We start from the raw sequence: 19,518 nt of genomic DNA, 5'->3' as shown, positions 1-19,518 counted from the left end.
CTCTATTAATATCTTTCACTTGCTAACTATCCCTATCAGTAGTTAGTGCCTTCCATAGTTTGAATCTTTTATTTAGCTGGCAGTAGTGGCGCTCGCTGTATTGCAGTAACTTGAGCAGCGAAGATTTTTGTGAGGTAAGTGATTTGTGAGAGGTATAGTTTAATGTTAGTCAGGGCCATTCTTTTGTAGGGAATTTTGAAAGTCAGATTGCGTTGCGCTAACAAAATATTGTGTGTCAGTATAAACACAGTCCTGTAAAATTGTTCAAAGGGGACGTTTCATATGGCGACCCTGCCAGGATACCTCACTGGAATCTTCTGATTTTTTCTTGTAGTTTGTGTAATTAGTGTAGATTTTGTTTATTGCTAGCGCATAATTGTAGAGAGAATCTCCTTTGTAGTTGCAATCTTTCATTGTCGTACAGTAAAACAGGTGTGGCACGCATGTAGATTTGCACCAAGTATTTCGCAGCTGCAATTAACTAGATATTATTTTCAGTGTTATGTTAATGTGTTCTCTTATTTTTGGTCTTCAAATTGTGTTTTTCTGTGTTGTCGTGTGAAATACTGTGACAATAATGGCGTGTGAAAAACGTAATACTAGGCTCCAAACTAAATTGAGAAATGACAGTGAAGACGAAAGCAGTGTGTTAGCGCCGCAGAGTAATGAATTAACTAATGTTCAAAGTAGTAATTTGGTAATTGTGCATAGGGAAATGGAGCGGGCGGCAAACAATGGTGTAGACAGTGAAACAATTAGAGAACAGGGAAGCATTATCGATCGATCGGTCGGCAACAGCTCGCCTCAGGAATCCGAAATGACAGGAAACAATCTCGCAAATATTGTAGACTCAGGTTTTGGGTCCTCACCGTTTTCTCAAATGAGTCAAGACACATTTTCTGCTTGTCAAAATGTGAATGTTGCCGGTGCAACTTCACTGCCGAATAGCACTGAGGAACATGTTTCAGACACCAGTGCACTGTTATTACAATTAATGCAACAAATGGGACAAAAGCTTCAAAAGTTAGACATAATGGAACAAAATCTTCAAAAGTTAGACACAGTGGAACAAAATCTTAAAAAGTTAGACACAACACTTGAACAGAATCAGAAACAAATAGGACAAAATCTTCAAAAGTTAGACTCATTGGAGCAAACTCTTGAACAAACACGCGAGGATTTAACTACTGAGTTACATCACATTGAATCGAAATGTCAAAAAGTCTGTAGTGACGTAAAAACACAAATTTGTGAGCATTTCCAACCTATTTTTTCGCGTCATGAAAATGCACTACAGAATCACGAAGCAGCCATAAAAGAACTGCAAACTACTGTTCATGAAAATCATGAGACCTTGCAAGCTAAATTTGACTCAGTTGCATCTACCGATTCGGTTACGCAACTTGCAAAAACTCAGGAAAACTTGAAGGACACAGTAGATTCGATTTCAACACAAATGAACACTCTGAAACTTGGTTCAGAAAAACACACTGAGGAAATAAGTACACTATCGGATAAAGTAGCCGAACTTTCAGATCAGTTCACTAACTTATCTACAAAGGTAGATGATGATCTGAATGACACAACACCTGTAGCCTTCACTGACACTGAAGAGTATGAACAAATTAGAAAATTCAAACAAAATCAAAATCAAATCAATACACAGTACAAAAGAGAAATCCGGGAAGTGCAAGATCAGTTGGCACAAGTAGTACAAGAATTACGTCTTTCAGAGGACACTCGCGCTCCAGTACAGGAAGAGGGACATAGAAATACGGAACAGCCACAAAATAATAACACAGCGCATTTCGGAAATTATGAAAGAAATTGGCAAGGTGCACCGAATTTTGAAGTGGAACCGCCGAAACGACGTAACAATGACCGATATGCGACTCGCCGACATGATGACTTTGACTATAAGCTGTTCATTACTACACGTAAATTCAAAACGTTTAAAAATTCTGCCAACGACATTCATCGACAAGCGTGGCTCCATCAATTCTCTCATTGTTTTCCTCCCAACTGGTCATTAGAACACAGATTAGAATTTATGTGTGGCTATTTAGAGAATGAACCAGCTGTAAGAATGCGATCGGTCATTCACGATTGTCATAGTGAAGGAGATTTTTATCATGCCTTCCTCTCAGCATATTGGTCTCAAACCACACAAGACCGAGTAAAACATAGCATCATAATGATGAAACATTTCGAACAATCTGAATTTTCCAGTCTTGTGAAATATTTTGAAGACATGTTACACAAGAATCAGTATCTTTCAAACCCATACAGCCCCTCAGAACTCATCCGAGTTTGCTTAATCAAATTGCCTGAACATTTACGACATATTATTTTGGCAGGACGTTGCAAAGACGACATTGAAGCATTTCAGGGACTCTTACAAGAATTAGAAATTGACACTGACAGTCGCCGGATGCGAAAACAGGAAAACAATCACTACAGGTCACATACGTCACAATTCCGTGATGACAGAAACAAGAACTGGACACGACAAGGCTATTCTCACAACACAAATCGTGACCAAAACAGACACCACCCGTATGACAACCGTTGGCAGAGTAGTAATAGTTACAGAGAAAGATCGCATTTCCGTAGTAATGACTATCACAGAGACAATCAGAGAAAAAGACAATATGGGAACCAAAACAATTATTATCAAGGGAGGCAGAATAACTTCAGACGCAACAGTTCGGCGCACAGTTACGATTCAGGGAGAAATTCTCCACCACGTGACGGACAAGGAAGAAACTACGGAACCTACCGACATGACGACAGACGATATATTCGTAACGACAGACCTGAATTGCATCAGAACTGGCGGGATTTAAACAGAGCAGGGCCCTCTCGGCAAGGCGAATTTGTAGAAGTTCGGTCTCCTAATCCCAATAACGACGCGCGCCAACAAAGAAACAGACAATGACCCGCACCGCAGGCAGACACCTGTGCCGGTTGGCTCCGAGAAAAATAACATAGACGCTAACCTTGAGAAAAATTCCAGTATTCTTTACCGACGTATACCACTTGATAATTGCGTTGAAGTTGAAACTCTGCGTACTAGGAAGAGTAAAGGTTTACACCACATTTCACATGTAAAACCGTTTATAGAAAGATAATCTGCTTTTTAACTTAGTCTTTGCCATAAAATTTTTCACTTTACATTACTAGTATGCTTGTCAGATTTAGAATCTGTTAACATGCAACAATGTTTGAAGTTAAATATCCAGTCAAGAACCAAGAGAACTTATTGAAACAGCAATTACGAATACATTGTTATAGTGAACAGAGCGGCGTCACAGTGTTATTGTGTGTGTACATTCTTGCTTGTTAGTTCCACTATCACGTAACGACTATAAGGACCACATACTTAGAACATATACCGGCAACGCTAATGAGATTTTCATGCAACATTTTGGTTTGCTTAAAAAAAAAATTCTGGATTTAAAGTACTTTCTGTGAAATACCAGAGGACACAGTGGTTAGTTTATGTGACAGCTACACGATGTTATCACGACGCTACTAATGAGTGACAATTTACAATGTTGCTTTTGCAGTGTATCTGTTTTACATCTGCACAATTTTTCTGAATTCTTCTGGAAAGTGAAACATGTTTTAGTATTTAACTTTTGTGGTATAGCAACAATGAGACAGCCTTTTTCGTGGCACAACAATACGTTACAGTACAGTACTTTCTTCATCACAACAATAAGCGTAATAACTAAGATATCTATACGCAAAGTATTTCATTTTGTGTATCGTGAGGTAAGTACATTGACTTCTGCAGAACTTAGCTTTCGGAGGACGATAACTACGACACTTACACAGAGATTATCTTACAACAAGATGCACAGTTTAGCGCTACAGTACACATATTTGAGTGATTAATTTTGTACTTAAAACGTTTATTTTTTAAAGATTTTTGAATTATAAAGAAAGTTTTCCGTGATACATTTCATTCCATTGCTGTAATGTGTAACACCTGAGGGTATAATTACATTTATCCTCAGGGGGGTACACGCTTACTTTGTGTACCATGTGTTTGGCACGCACAAGGAGCCCTAGCTAATATGGTATTTGCTTATACAACTTTACACATCGGTACCATATTTCTCTAACACATAATTACACAGCTATCTGATCATTTAACTGAGAGATAAACTTTTTTTTACTACATCAGTGACACATGTTTACGCAATTTCACAGTTGGGTAATTTCACACTTATGAAATTGTATTTTGTCTGTACTTTGTGAACTGTTCATATTTTTTCGGAACCATTGTGATACTATGAGAGCTTTGAATGATGTATTTGGTAAGGGAGCATGATTTTAAGGTACGTTTGAGGTAGATGACACTTTTGAAATGAGCAGAGAATTTTTTTTAGGTTTTGAAATTATTGGAGGAAGCTATGACGATTTTGAGAGTTGACTGAGGTGTTATGATGTTATTTTTACAACGACGATGTGTATTATGCTGTTGAGGTATGTTTATGATCAATAAGCTGATGCTATATAAGGAATGTGATTACGTGTTTATATGTATATGAATAATGGATAGAAGTTAGGGACTCTTGACTTGTGAAAAAGGATGTTGGAAACCAAGAATCGTACTTTAAGAGTTATGAAATGTGTGTAAATGCGTGAATGTATCACAATGACGGCGAAAATTTCTTGGACACTGTTATATTCATAGGATTTTGTTTCTACAGATTTGTAACCCAAATTCTTGACCTGTGAAATTTTTATATGAGACTGTCACTGTAGCGGAAACTGCTGTCGTAAATATTTCCGTAAGAAAGTTAAGTGACCACCTGCACGTGCGTCGTGGGCACACAGCTGTGTCAGACACCTGGAGAACAAGCCATTAGGGTGTGCCTTTCCGGAAGCACAGGTAGAAAAAAAAAAGGGAGCCCATTATCCTCGCTATTGACATTTCCTTGTTGAAAGCATACTGTGGAGCTCGTAATTTATGATATTTACTGAAATGCCTAATGAAATGACGAGAAATATTTTTACATCTGCACACCTGATTACGACAAGCGTCTTTCTACGAGAGTTTTGAGAATTTCTACTAACTTATGAAATGTCACATGACTATTGAATGATATTTTTATGCTTTGCCTTTCATAGTTGCTTATTTCATTTGATATCTAGTTTCCAGCTGTGTTGCAGCATTGGTTTTATAAAAAAAATTCATTTGCTAATGTGAACACTTTCTGTCAACAGATCTATTAAATAATTATTTTATGACCCACATTCTCCGAAAAAGGAGCTCTTGGAATGGAAAGAACAATAAGAAGGGACTAATAACAGGAACTGCATACATAATTTTCTTTTCAACTACTTGGTAATTTTTTTTCGTAGAGTCGTAGAGTAAGTTTTTGTGATGCATCACTCTAGTGTTAAGATGTGACGTAAGTTTTAAACATGGCCATTTCTACTGTAATATTTTTTCTGCTTGAGCTATGTAATGTTTAGGTATAAGTTGCTGCTGTTTGCCAGGCATAGTGTTATTGAATTTGACTTTGTATTATTCTGTTAAGCCAGTTTTACTAATGATTTATTTTTATTGTTTGCTGCACATTGCCTTAGATTAGTTGTAATATTACAATTGCTTTGCTAATTGCTTAATGCTGCTTGCTTCGCAAATCTGCGTTTTTTTTTTCATTGCTGTTTATATTAATTGTTTTATGTAATGCTGCATTGCCTCGTCCCTTGGTCTATATATCTGAGCTCAGTAGATTTAAGTTAGCTTAAGAGGGGGTAGACTATATAAGAAACTAACTATGATGAATTGGAAGCAATGCATTAACAAGGTATATAAAAAAGATTTGGGCCAAATGAGTATTGTACAATGAGAAATAATTATTTTGAGAGAAATATGAATAGAATACAGGAAGGAGGTTTAGATAGGACTTTTTGGGAATAATGATGAACGAAGGGAGATCTCCAAGAACAAAAAAGGTTTTGTTTGCAAAATACTGCAGTACCAAAAGTTACACTGAAAACGAACCCTGTCCCTTCCATTGTGTTATCCCCCTATGTGTTTGTGTACCCTTGTGTATTTATTTTCTTCCTGTCTCTGTGTAGTTTCATAGAATTTTTTTTTCTAATACTATTCACTATGATGAGGAATACTGTTATCCTCAAATATAATTGGTATTAATAATATGTTATTTAACTTGTAAATATGCTTAGACATTACTTATTCTGTTTTATTTTAATGCTCATGGGTGAAGTTGATGTTTCAAAATTTATTCTGATCTTTTATGTATGTACTCATGTCAAAATTCCTGTAGCACTGATGTATATGTCTATTTCTATTCTTTTGTAAAGCCTGTTTTATTACAAATGTTATCTGTATTGTTATGTTCTTTAATGATGTTTTCTGTATTTTTGTTATTGTATTCTCATGTTATAAAATTGTAATTGACACCAGTTCATCAAATTAAGTAACTTGTAAGTTACATCTCACTGCACACGTTTCTGTTGGTCATAGTATATGGACAATATGTGAGAAGTAGGGACTGTTAGTGTTTGCACGTGTGTTAATAATTCAGCAAGGGACTGGATAACAGCATTGCTGGTTCTAAGGACAATTAAAAAACTTTGTGAGTGCACAAGTGGTGGTTTATGGACTTGCTATATTCTCCGCAAGACTCTTTGATGGTGATTGTGCACCTGCACAGTCACAACAGATGGCTGCTGGCCATCACTACAAGGACTGCAGTGGGTCTGCACCTCTGGTGGCCCACCAGTACCGTAATCTCTACAAGGACTACAGTGGGTCTACATCTTTGATGATCCATCAGTACCATTATTTCTACAAGGACTGCAGTGGGTCTGCACCTCTGGTGGCCCACCAATACCACAATCTCTACCAGGACTACAGTGGGTCTGCTCTGTGATGACCTACCCACCAATACTCTTCAAAATTTCGACTGACTCTGCTGTGGGTTTGCTCTGTTGTGGCCCATTACCTGTCTGCATGTCGAGTCAGCACTGTCTTTCCGTTGGAAGGACAACACTACTTCTTCAAGACCGCATGGAAATCCATTACGTCTATGTGCATTGTCTTTTACTGCTCAGATTTTGTGAAAAACACGGCAATTTTACTGTGATCAACGATCAGGACTGTCTTTATGGACTGTGAGAAAATTTTAGCTTTTGACCAACATTGTATCAATAAGTGTGTGCATTTGATTTCTTTGTTATTGTAATTATGAAAAATTTTTTCAAATCTGTATTGGGCACTGCCCAAACCAATTTGTAAAATTTTTTGTGGGGAGCATGGGGGCTATGTAAGTAGGCTGTTTAGGTTTTTTTTATTGGTAACGCCACCTCTGTATAGAAAATCACTGGCTGTGCGGTGTGCAGTCTGTGGCTGCTTTGCATTGTTGTAATATTCGCCATTGTAGTGTTAGGCAGCTGGCTGTGAACAGCGCGTAGCGTTGCGCAGTTGGAGGTGAGCCGCCAGCAGTGGTGGATGTGGGGAGAGAGATGGCGGAGTTTTGTAATTTGTCATGAACTGCTATATATATGATGATATCAAGGTAAATACATTCTTTGTTCTCTATTAATATCTTTCACTTGCTAACTATCCCTATCAGTAGTTAGTGCCTTCCATAGTTTGAATCTTTTATTTAGCTGGCAGTAGTGGCGCTCGCTGTATTGCAGTAACTTGAGCAGCGAAGATTTTTGTGAGGTAAGTGATTTGTGAAAGGTATAGTTTAATGTTAGTTAGGGCCATTCTTTTGTAGGGAATTTTGAAAGTCAGATTGCGTTGCGCTAACAAAATATTGCGTGTCAGTATAAGCACAGTCCTGTAAAATTGTTCAGAGGGGACGTTTCAATGTGACTGGGCCACAGTTGTTCGCGATTGCTTCGAAGAACATTCTAGACAGTTCGAGTGAATGATTTGGTCACCCAGATTATCGGACATGAATCCCATCGAACATTTATAGGACTTACAATCGCACAAAATCCTGTACCGCAACACTTTCGCAGTTGGAGACAGCTGTAGAAGCAGAATGGCTCAATATTTCTGCAGGGGACTTTCAACCACTTGTTGAGTCCATGCCACGTAGAGTTGCTGCACTATACAGAGCTACAGAAGTATTAGGAAGTATCCCACGATTTTCACCACGTTGTAAGCCGCGTCCAGACGCAACATCGATGTAAGGCACATCTTCAAATGGGACAAGGCTTCCCGCGCTTCGGCTACTCTGTTTAGAAGCATTTATCCACAAGAGAACCGAGAGTCACTACTTTGACCTATAAGCTAAAATCCTGACACTTCTGTGAACAGTAATTTTCTGTGTTGTTTCTCAGTTAATGTGTTGTGAAGTATCACTGCAAAAGGCACAGTGTTTGTAATTCCTATAGAATGTGACGTCGGAGAATGTTTAGGTTGCTGCTTTCACAGCGCGACTTAGAATATATCCAAAACAGGGTGCAGTCCAGTCAATACCGCACTATCAGTTGTATAGTAACTAAATAAAGTCATCTTGGACACTGCACAGTCTCCTCTGTCATTCCAACTTTTGGAGTAAATTAATAATACTGCATTTAATTGATTACCGTGGTCTCAGCCAAAAATTGTTGACACGAGAATAATCTCTTGTTCGTGTTTTAAACCACTGTGCGTACGCTAAAGCAGTCTGTAGAGACATGTTTCTGTTATCAACATAACATCTGTCTTTACTTAAGCTATTTCGAACCTGTTTTTGCCTGTACCAAAAAATGTAAGTACAGTCGAAACCTGTTGTATCGACGTCCAAGAGACCGACGGTTTGCTGTCGTTTAGACAATAGGTTTTTTAATTTTTATTTTTTTAAGCAAGAAGTATCAACACTACAGTACACGTACAGTATTTTTGGAGAGGGACTGAAGAGTATTTTTCTCATGCTTATGCAGTACGTGTAGCAATAACATGGCAGCAACATGTAAAAATCTTTAATAAGTAAAAGGAAGAAGTAACAACAATGTAAATTGTTCAATAATGTCGAAAAAGGTCTCGAATAATGAGTGAGATAAAATATGGAGCACGTTTAAAGTTTATTATAAATGCTGTTTAGTATGGCATTCACGTATGACACAGATTCGTTCGAGTTACTATATTGCAATAATTAATAAACTTTACCACAACGAAAATGCAGGGTTCTATACTAAAATTACATGGAAGTCTACTCTTTCTCCCATATTTCCCTTTAAAATGTTGTATAAATGTGATCTGCTGCACCTAACACATTGAAAATGCCCAACACAAATAACCATAAAACATCAAAAATGAATTCAATATTATCCCATTTCCGTGCTTTGATATAACACGTAGTGAAATTTAATTTTTTTCTCATTTTCCACAGTAACAGCAAAGACAGTGTTGTTTAGTTTTTTAACCAGTTGTTTTAACTTTAAAATGCAACACAGTACCACATAGAACAGTATACCGATTTACTTAAGGTAATCAGTTATCTCTGTTTGCTTTTGCATTTAAGATGTGCATATGCATTTTGCACTTGACGATGTATTCGTTTTAACGTCTCATTATTGTCATTTGTTTTAAACCCTAAAGTAAGAAATTTTTATAAAGTTTTCACTGCACTGAAAGTTTCGTTAAGTGATGACACAACAAATTGTTCTTCTTATTAATTTTCGTCAGTCACGTGTTGGCTTTGAATGTTAGCTACAATGTCTTCTTCACTCGTTGAGACGCACTCTGCAAGACTGTTGTCGACCTGGACGAAATCCTGTATTTCACGAATTAAGAAAGATGGACAAATTTCTTGCTGGAGGACTGGTATCCTCATCTTGATCATCAGCACCATCAGCTGTTGCTGAAAACGTGTCGCCATCACCGTGGGATGATGAAGAAAGATCCCTTAATCCTGTATGTTTAAAACAATTTGGAATTGTGATTTGAGTGACATTTTAACACGCTTCATTAAAATTGAATCAAAAAACGTTGAGAACTCTTTCTTTACCTTCTTCGATTTTTTGTAAAACGTTCTTCCAAGTTTCCTGTAGTGCATTTTCAGAGATTTTATAGCTTCCTGGCTCATGGAGTGTAGAGCTGAAGTGACGTTCGGAGGTCAAAACAAAAGCTCTACGCTCTGCAAATCGTCGACTACGGGACTGGATGAGCGGGGCAGTTACCGACCCGGACAAATTTTTCATTTCTTTGGTTTCAACTGAGAGTCTCAGTTATGCACTCTCTTTTCAAAAAAGTCAGACGTCATCCAAAATTTTGCATTGTTTTCATAAACTCCAAGCAGGGACTGAATGTTCTTAAAATACCTAGATTTTCTCGGTGTTCCGGCCACCAAAAACTTTCTGTCCACGATCCTGTCGTGTTTGCAACAACCATAACTGTGATTCTTGCTTTACGCATTCTCCTCCCTGAACACTGTTCACTTTCAAATTTTAATGTCTTATCTGCGATCATGTTGTAAAGCAATTCAGATACATTTGCACTGAATATATCATCTGGATTGCGACCTTCACACAAAACAGGCCACTTCTTAGACAGGCACTCGTCTGTCACGCCATCAGGTACGCCGGCAGCTGCGCTACAAATTTTCCCGGTGATAATATCACGGCGAGCTCAGAAACGTTGTATCCAAGACGAAGAACAATTGAAGTTCGTATTTTCCAACAGACGCACAAATTCGATGGCTGTCGCTTGAAGGATACGTCTGTTGATCGGCACATTATTTGCTCTTTTGCCATTTAAACCGCGGAAGTAAAGCTTCTTCAATATCCTTGTGCTCAGGTGAGCTCGTCCTCTTTAGTTTCAAAGAACTATTTTCGAAAAGAGGCAGCATTTTCTCTCTCTCCTGCCAAATTGTAGAAATCGTTCAGTGTGACACACCCAATTTAGCCGGCCGAAGTGGCCGTGCGGTTAAAGGCGCTGCAGTCTGGAACCGCAAGACCGCTACGGTCGCAGGTTCGAATCCTGCCTCGGGCATGGATGTTTGTGATGTCCTTAGGTTAGTTAGGTTTAACTAGTTCTAAGTTCTAGGGGACTGATGACCTCAGCAGTTGAGTCCCATAGTGCTCAGAGCCATTTGAACCATTTGAACCACACCCAATTTCTTCGCAATGCTGACGTTTGTGTTCCCATTTTCTAATCACCATACTATGTGTCACTTTTCTCAGTATCACATTGTCCGCAGCTCGTGGTCGTGTGGTAGCGTTCTCGCTTCCCGCGCCCGTGTTCCCGGGTTCGATTCCCGGCGGGTTCAGGGATTTTCTCTGCCTGGTGATGACTGGGTGTTGTGTGATGTCCTTAGGTTAGTTAGGTTTAAGTAGTTCTAAGTTCTAGGGGACTGATGACCATAGCTGTTAAGTCCCATATTGCTCAGAGCCATTTGAACCATCAGTATCAGATACTTTCTCTTTCTTTGCGACTTCTTTAAAACGATGCTTGCATTGACTATTTAACTCATATACTGATTAGAAAGCAAGTCTACAGAAAATAAGAGTTTGAAAATAAGTGTTATATTGTTGTTACATAACAGACAGAAATGAACATTGGATGTTATAGCCGGCCGGAGTGGCGAGCGGTTCAAGGCGCTACAGTCTGGAACCGCGCTGCCGCTACGGTCGCAGGTTCGAATCCTGCCTCGGGCATGGATGTTTGTGATGTCCTTAGGTTAGTTATGTTTAACTAGTTCTAAGTTCTAGGGGGCTGATGACCTCAGCAGTCGAGTCCCATAGTGCTCAGAGCAATTTGGACCATTTGGATGTTATAGTCGATATATTTCACCGAAAACGTAATAAAAAAATATGTCGTTCGAAGCGTTTTTTTTTAAATACGGCATTTCCGTAGGATTTAGACGGGGCCGTGAAATTTCGCTGTTGCAGCCAATGCGTCGTCAAAAGTGATGTCGCTATAAATGGTATCGATATATGTTTTTCCGTGAGCCTTGTGTTTCACGAATGCATGGCATTTTGTGTGGTAATATACATGTCTGATTTGCGCTTGCATTTGAATCTTGGTTTGCATGAATATTTTCCAGGTATTTCTGCTTTTGACACTGATGGTTTCGGCAACATTTCACTTTGACTTGCAGTACTGATTTTTATTTCACTTCTGGTGCAATTTTTGTCATGTTTTACGTCCAGAAATGTATAGTATTGCAAGGAAAATTGAAGTTTGGCCAAAACACGAGTGCTAAACGCAGGAATGCCTGGGAAATGTGTATATAGGTGACAATTACAGATGTAGTCGGAAATCAGATAGAAATAAAACTTCTGAATACGTTTCAAGTTCATAAAACGAAACACGTATGCTAAATTAAATATCCATTTTTGGTACAGTGGAACCTCATTTAACTGGCCCTTGCAAAACCCCACGGTGATGACTTTCCCTGAACCCTCCAAAACTAATGGTGGGCAGACCTCCTCTTTAAGAACTAACCTCTAAATGTCTGTGTCCAAAGTTAAATGGAAACCGCGAAAATTACGGCTCTAGGCATAACTCTTAAAGTGGTTAGTTTGCAAAACAAGTATCTTATCTTACTAACGCTACCAGGCTGGAGTAATATGCTGATTTTCAGCTGATTGCTAATATCTTACAGGGCATAAATTAGAAACCAGCAACTTAATGTATGAGAAGGGGTCGAACAGAAACTAAGATTAAACTCAGTACCCACATTTATTCGTAAACATATTTATGAGATCAACATATTAATCAACAATCAGAACCAATGATAATTAGCTCTATCCAAATCTACATAACGATTAAACTGAAAGCTGTATCACTCCCATGACTAGTTATTACTTCTTGCTCTCCTAAGAATTTACTCTCTCCCGACGTTCAGTGTTAACTGATATGTATTAAATCCCGTAATGCTTAATCGGAATAATGACTGGAAATTGGTGACTAGAATCCAGAAGACCACACATTCGTTACCAGTGCATAGGAGATGAGAGAGGCGATCGTCCTGGGTTCCACAAGTGTGAAATGAATTTAAGTATTCTGTTGGTGCTATCACTTATGCTGTAACTAAGACTGTGAAGGGCCGAACCACACGGTGCGGACGCACAAGCCCTATCGCGAAGATGGAATCGTCAGCACCTGAGCAGGAATCCAGGAGGCGGCACCGTCTACCACGCTGCTATGCCAAATCGACCTGGACACCTATGCATCCTGTCCACAAGTCCTTTCCCATTAGGGCTGCCATCCATCCCGATATATCGGGACCGTCACCGTTACGGATCTTCTTGTCCCGACAAGACCGAATTTCGTTCCGATTTTGCAAGATACTGTTACGAGCTTGCATTTTCGGTTTCCTTAAGAAAGTAAATCCACCTATCGTCCACGGAGTGTTTAGGCTTCCATTCTTCCGAGTCACCCTTGGTTTCTAAAAAGCTCTTCAGATAATTATTTTCCTCAAAACAATTTCGCCTGAAATTGTCACACCGTTTTTAGTCAGGTATATTATAGTGTTTTCAATCATCATCAAATTTGGGATTTCAAATAGCGTCATCCAATCAAATACCTGATATTCATTAAAAGAAATAGCCCTTTTCTCTAAGCAATCAAATGCTATGAAATAGAAAGCCATTGTCTCTTCCTCAAATTTCGAAATCAAATTAATTATTTCTTGGTTAGTGTTCTCATTCTTTAATTTCTTCAGATTCATCTTGGTTGGTATATCAATAAAATTGGCAGTCTTACTTTCATTCAGACATCTTTTAGTGTCGATTAATATATTTCTTATTTCAGTTATCGAAACTTTATTCATCTCCAATCTTTTGATATATTTTTATCAATCGGAGCCAAGTTTGACTGCAGAGATAAGAATTAAATTTCACTGATCGGGCTACTGAAGAAATCTGAAATTATTTTAGGTGGCATGGCACGCCTTCGGCGTCAAAACATTGTTTTAATGGAATCCAAAACTTAAGAATCCTCTCAAATGCTGGCTTTAACGACAGCCATCTTGTTTTTGAGTGCGATAGAAGAGTCTGATGATTGACGTCAACGTATAAGCAGAATTCTTTCAGCTTCTCTTTCCTTACCGTGTATATTGAAAAATAATTAAATATTTTCATGACAGTTATTTCAATGTCGACAGTTAAGATTCCAGCATCGCTTGATATAGTATTCTAAAGAAATGGGCAGGGTACGTTCTACATTTTTTCCTACTTTTCTTTCATTTGGTGGAACACATTCCGCTGGCCGCGTCGATGAAGCCTTCCGTAGCTGGTATTGGTACTATCTCCACAAAAAGTGATTAATTTATCTAATAGAATTTGCAGTTGTCTTGAAGTGTCTAGATAAAACTTAGCAATTGTCTCCGATGTTTCGTTACTCAGGGCATCAAACTTCAACAGCTTCTGTTGGTTTCCGTCAGTTTCAGTAAAGTATTGAACAACAAAAGGCAACATCTTTTCAACCTTGTGGTTCGATGGGTCGGTGCCTATACCGTAAAATGAAATTTCTTGCAATTGATTTACGCATTTTGACACAGAGTGTGGTGCGAGAATATTTTTAACACTCGCCACCAAAAAGCCAACAGGTAAAATTAAGCGAGTGTTTGTTTTCTATTCCCGTACACAACTCCACTGTGGAAAGAGTATTTTCCCTGATTTCGGTTCAGTGGACTGCTGAAAGAAATCGACTGCTGCCAGGGACTGTAGAATCATTCTTACTGTGCCAGTTTAAGTACAAGCTGACTTGCATGGAGTTTTATAAATACGTAAAAGGGAAAAAAGACTTGCTGAAAGAGGTGAAATCTTTCAAAAAATATGATGTATCAACTGTTTCTGCCACAACAGGCTCCATGTAATTGTGTCCTAAATAAAAAGTAATTGAATTAAATAATATTTTTACTTCATTTCCACATCTTTTTTTTTATCTCAGAGTGCTCCAACGAGGTCCGACATACATACGGCAACCTTATTTCCGATGTGTACACCTTTGCGTCTTATCGGCAAGTGTGTCCCATGCGGGCTCACTTACGCCCTGCATATTCCTTGCCACCAAAATGGTGCCACTCGACAATCACAAATTTACGAATGACTGCAGTCCAACCACAAGGATTCCTTGCAACTGAGAAATGCCGTGTGTTTACCAGCCTCCAATGACGACTTGAAACTCTCTCCTACTACCAAAACGTATTCATTTCAACGCTGCGATCTGACATCATCCTCCTTTACGCCAGCCGCACGTTTTCCTGTCAGTGTGTTTGTTTTCCTTGGGCTGCGCTTTCTACGCGAGGCGGATGCTAATCTTCAAAACAAGTCAGAAAACAAGGAAAAATCGCCCCCGACTCCTGCACGTGCCACAGTACACCCGATGCCGTACCTTTATAGCCGCCAGCATTCATTTTGGAAGGACAATGCTTGCCACCCCGTATAGGTTCGGACCCGACCTTACTTCCCCAGTCTTCCACCACCCAGGCTGCAGTAAACGAACTGCTCTGCGGAAGCGTTTCCTGCCGCCCTGTCTCGAATCCTCTGCCCATTCACACGGAACACAGACATTCATAATCCATTAAAACCTGAAAAATGCAAATTACGCAGGGCACCAAACTGCCAGTCGTCATGCTTCATGGTATCGGTAACTTTTTCCATATTGAATTTCTTGTTGCCAGCGTCAGAATGATACGTTGTTGTTATTGTGGTTTTCAGTCCTGAGACTGGTTTGATGCAGCTCTCCATGCTACTCTATCCTGTGCAAGCTTCTTCATCTCCCAGTACCTACTGCAACCTACATCCTTCTGAATCTGCTTAGTGTATTCATCTCTTGGTCTCCCTCTACGATTTTTACCCTCCACGCTTCCCTCCAATAGTAAGCTGGTGATCCCTTGATGCCTCAGAACATGTCCTACCAACCGATCCTTTCTTCTGGTCAAGTTGTGCCACAAACTCCTCTTTTCCCCAATCCTATTCAATAGTTATGTGATCTACCCATCTAATCTTCAGCATTCTTCCATAGCACCACATTTCGAAAGCTTCTATTCTCTTCTTGTCTAAACTATTTATCATCCATGTTTCACTTCCATACATGGCTACACTCCATACAAATACTTTAAGAAACGACTTCCTGACACTTACATCTATACTCGATGTTAACAAATTTCTCTTCTTCAGAAACGCTTTCCTTGCCATTGCCAGTCTACATTTTATATCCTCTCTACTTCGACCATCATCAGTTATTTTGCTCCCCAAATAGCAAAACTCCTTCACTACTTTAAGTGTCTCATTTCCTAATCTAATTCCCTCAGCTTCACCGGTCATCAGTCTACTGACCTGATTTGATGCGGCCCGCCACGAATTCCTTTCCTGTGCCAACCTCTTCATCTCAGAGTAGCACTTGCAACCTACGTCCTCAATTATTTGCTTGACGTATTCCAATCTCTGTCTTCCTCTACACTTTTTGCCCTCTACAGCTCCCTCTAGTACCATGGAAGTCATTCCCTCATGTCTTAGCAGATGTCCTATCACCTTGTCCCTTCTCCTTATCAGTGTTTTCCACATATTCCTTTCCTCTCCGATTCTGTGTAGAACCTCCTCATTCCTTACCTTATCAGTCCACCTAATTTTCAACATTCGTCTATAGCACCACATCTCAAATGCTTCGATTCTCTTCTGTTCCGGTTTTCCCACAGTCCATGTTTCACTACCATACAATGCTGTACTCCAGACGTACATCCTCAGACATTTCTTCCTCAAATTAAAGCCGGTATTTGATATTAGTAGACTTCTCTTGGCCAGAAATGCCTTTTTTGCCATAGCGAGTCTGCTTTTGAGGTCCTCCTTGCTCCGTCCGTCATTGGTTATTTTACTTCCTAGGTAACAGAATTCCTTAACTTCATTGACTTCGTGACCATCAATCCTGATGTTAAGTTTCTCGCTGTTCTCATTTCTACTACTTCTCATTACCTTCGTCTTTCTCCGATTTACTCTCAAACCATACTGTGTACTCATTAGACTGTTCATTCCGTTCAGCAGATCATTTAATTCTTCTTCACTTTCACTCAGGATACCAATGTCATCAGTGAATCGTATCATTGATATCCTTTCACCTTGTATTTTAATTCCACTCCTGAACCTTTCTTTTATTTCCATCATTGCTTCCTCGATGTACAGATTGAAGAGTAGGGCGAAAGGCTACAGCCTTGTCTTACACTCTTCTTAATACGAGCACTTCGTTCTTGATCGTCCACTCTTATTATTCCCTCTTGGTTGTTGTACATATTGTATATGACCCGTCTCTCCCTATAACTTACCCCTACTTTTTTCAGAATCTCGAACAGCTTGCACCATTTTATATTGTCGAACGCTTTTTCCAGGTCGACAAATCCTGTGAACGTGTTTTGATTTTTCTTTAGCCTTGCTTCCATTATTAGCCGTAAAGTCAGAATTGCTTCTCTCGTCCCTTTACTTTTCCTAAAGCCAAACTGATCGTCACCTAGCGCATTCTCAATTTTCTTTTCCATTCTTCTGTATATTATTCTTGTAAGCAGCTTCGATGCATGAGCTGCTAAGCTGATTGTGCGATAATTCTCGCACTTGTCAGCTCTTGCCGTCTTCGGAATTGTGTGGATGATGCTTTTCCGAAAGTCGGATGGTATGTCGCCAGGCTCATATATTCTACACACCAATGTGAATAGTCGTTTTGTTGCCACTTCCCCCAATGATTTTAGAAATTCTGATGGAATGTTATCTATCCCTTCTGCCTTATTTGACCGTAAGTCCTCCAAAGCTCTTTTAAATTCCGATTCTAATACTGGATCCCCTATCTCTTCTAAATTTACAAATGCTAGAAACGTAGGTTTACCTTTCCTTAATCTTTCTTCTAAGACAAGTCGTAGGGTCAATATTGCCTCACGTGTTCCAACATTTCTACGGAATCCAAACTGATCTTCCCCGAGGTCGGCTTCTGCCAGTTTTTCCATTCGTCTGTAAAGAATTCGCATGAGTATTTTGTGACTTATTAAAATGATAGTTCGGTAATTTTCACATCTGTCAACACCTGCTTTCTTTGGGATTGGAATTATTATATTCTTCTTGAGGTCTGAGGGAATTTCGCCTGTCTTACACATCTTGCTCCCCAGATGGTAGAGTTTTGTCAGGACTGGCTCTCCCAAGGCTGTCAGTAGTTCTAATGGAATGTTGTCTACTCCCGGGGCCTTGTTTCGACTTAGGTCTTTCAGTGCTCTGTCAAACTCTTCACGCAGTATCGTATCTCCCATTTCATTTTCATCTACCTCCTCTTCCATTTCCATAATATTGTCCTCAAGAACATCGCCCCTGTATGGACCCTCTATATACTCCTTCCACCTTTCTGCTTTCCCTTCTTTGCTTAGAACTGGGTTTCCATCTGAGTTCTTGATATTCATGCAAGTGGTTCTCTTTTCTCCAAACATCTCTTTAATTTTCCTGTAGGCAGTATCTATCCTACCCCTTGTGAGATAAGCCTCTACATCCTTACATTTGTCCTCTAGCCATCCCTGCTTAGCCATTTTGCACTTCCTGTCGTCCTCATGTTTGAGACGTTTGTATTCCTTTTTGCCTGCTTCAGAATGATAATGTATTCCAATTATTACAAAACCGGCACACAAATTCTTGCCGCATTTCGCCCTCATTAATTCGTTTCTCCAGTTTATTCGGATAGTTTCTCTTTAATTTTTCTACACACATCAAAAATAGTTTCGCATTACCTCGGTTCCGAGAGTTCCGGAACCTGTACAGAAAATTGGAATAGAGACCAACATAAACATCATTTCCGCCCTTTTTATTTTTCATGAAAAACACACATTGCATGTTGTACCACCATACAGCGAGACCATCAGAGGTAGTGGTCCAGATTGCCATACACACCGGTACCTCTAATACCCAATAGCACGTCCATTTGCACTGATGCATGCTTGTATTCTTCTTGGCAGTCTATCTACAAGTTCATCAAGGCACTGTTGGTCCAGATTGTCCTACCCCTCAACGACGATTCGGCGTAGATCCCTCAAAGTGATTGGTGGGTCACGTCGTCCGTAAACAGATCTTTTCAATCTATCCCAGGCATGTTCGATAGGGTTCATGTCTGGAGACCATGCTGGCCACTCTAGTCGAGTGATGTTATCCTGAAGGAAGTCGTTCACAAGATGTGCACGATGGGGGCACGAATTGTCGTCCATGAAGACGAATGCCTTGCCAATATGTTGCCGATATGGTTGCACTATCAGTCGGAGTATGGCATACAGGTATCGTACAGCAGTTACGGCGCCTTTCATGACCACCAGCGGCGTACGTCGGCCCCACATAATGACATCCCAAAACAGCAGGGAACATCCACCTTTCTGCATTGTCTGGACAGTGTGTCTACGCATTCGGCCTGAACGCTTTGCCTCCAAACACGTCTCCGACGATTGTCTGGTTGAAGGCATATGCGACACTGATCGGTAAAGAGAACGTGATGCCAATCTTGAGTGGTCCATTCGGCATGTTGTTGGTCCCATCTGTACCGCGCTGCATGGTGTCGTGGTTGCAAAGATG

Source organism: Schistocerca nitens, chromosome 4, assembly GCF_023898315.1.
Source record: "Schistocerca nitens isolate TAMUIC-IGC-003100 chromosome 4, iqSchNite1.1, whole genome shotgun sequence".
In the NCBI taxonomy this organism is placed as follows: domain Eukaryota; kingdom Metazoa; phylum Arthropoda; class Insecta; order Orthoptera; family Acrididae; genus Schistocerca; species Schistocerca nitens.
This window is presented reverse-complemented; position numbering follows the sequence as displayed.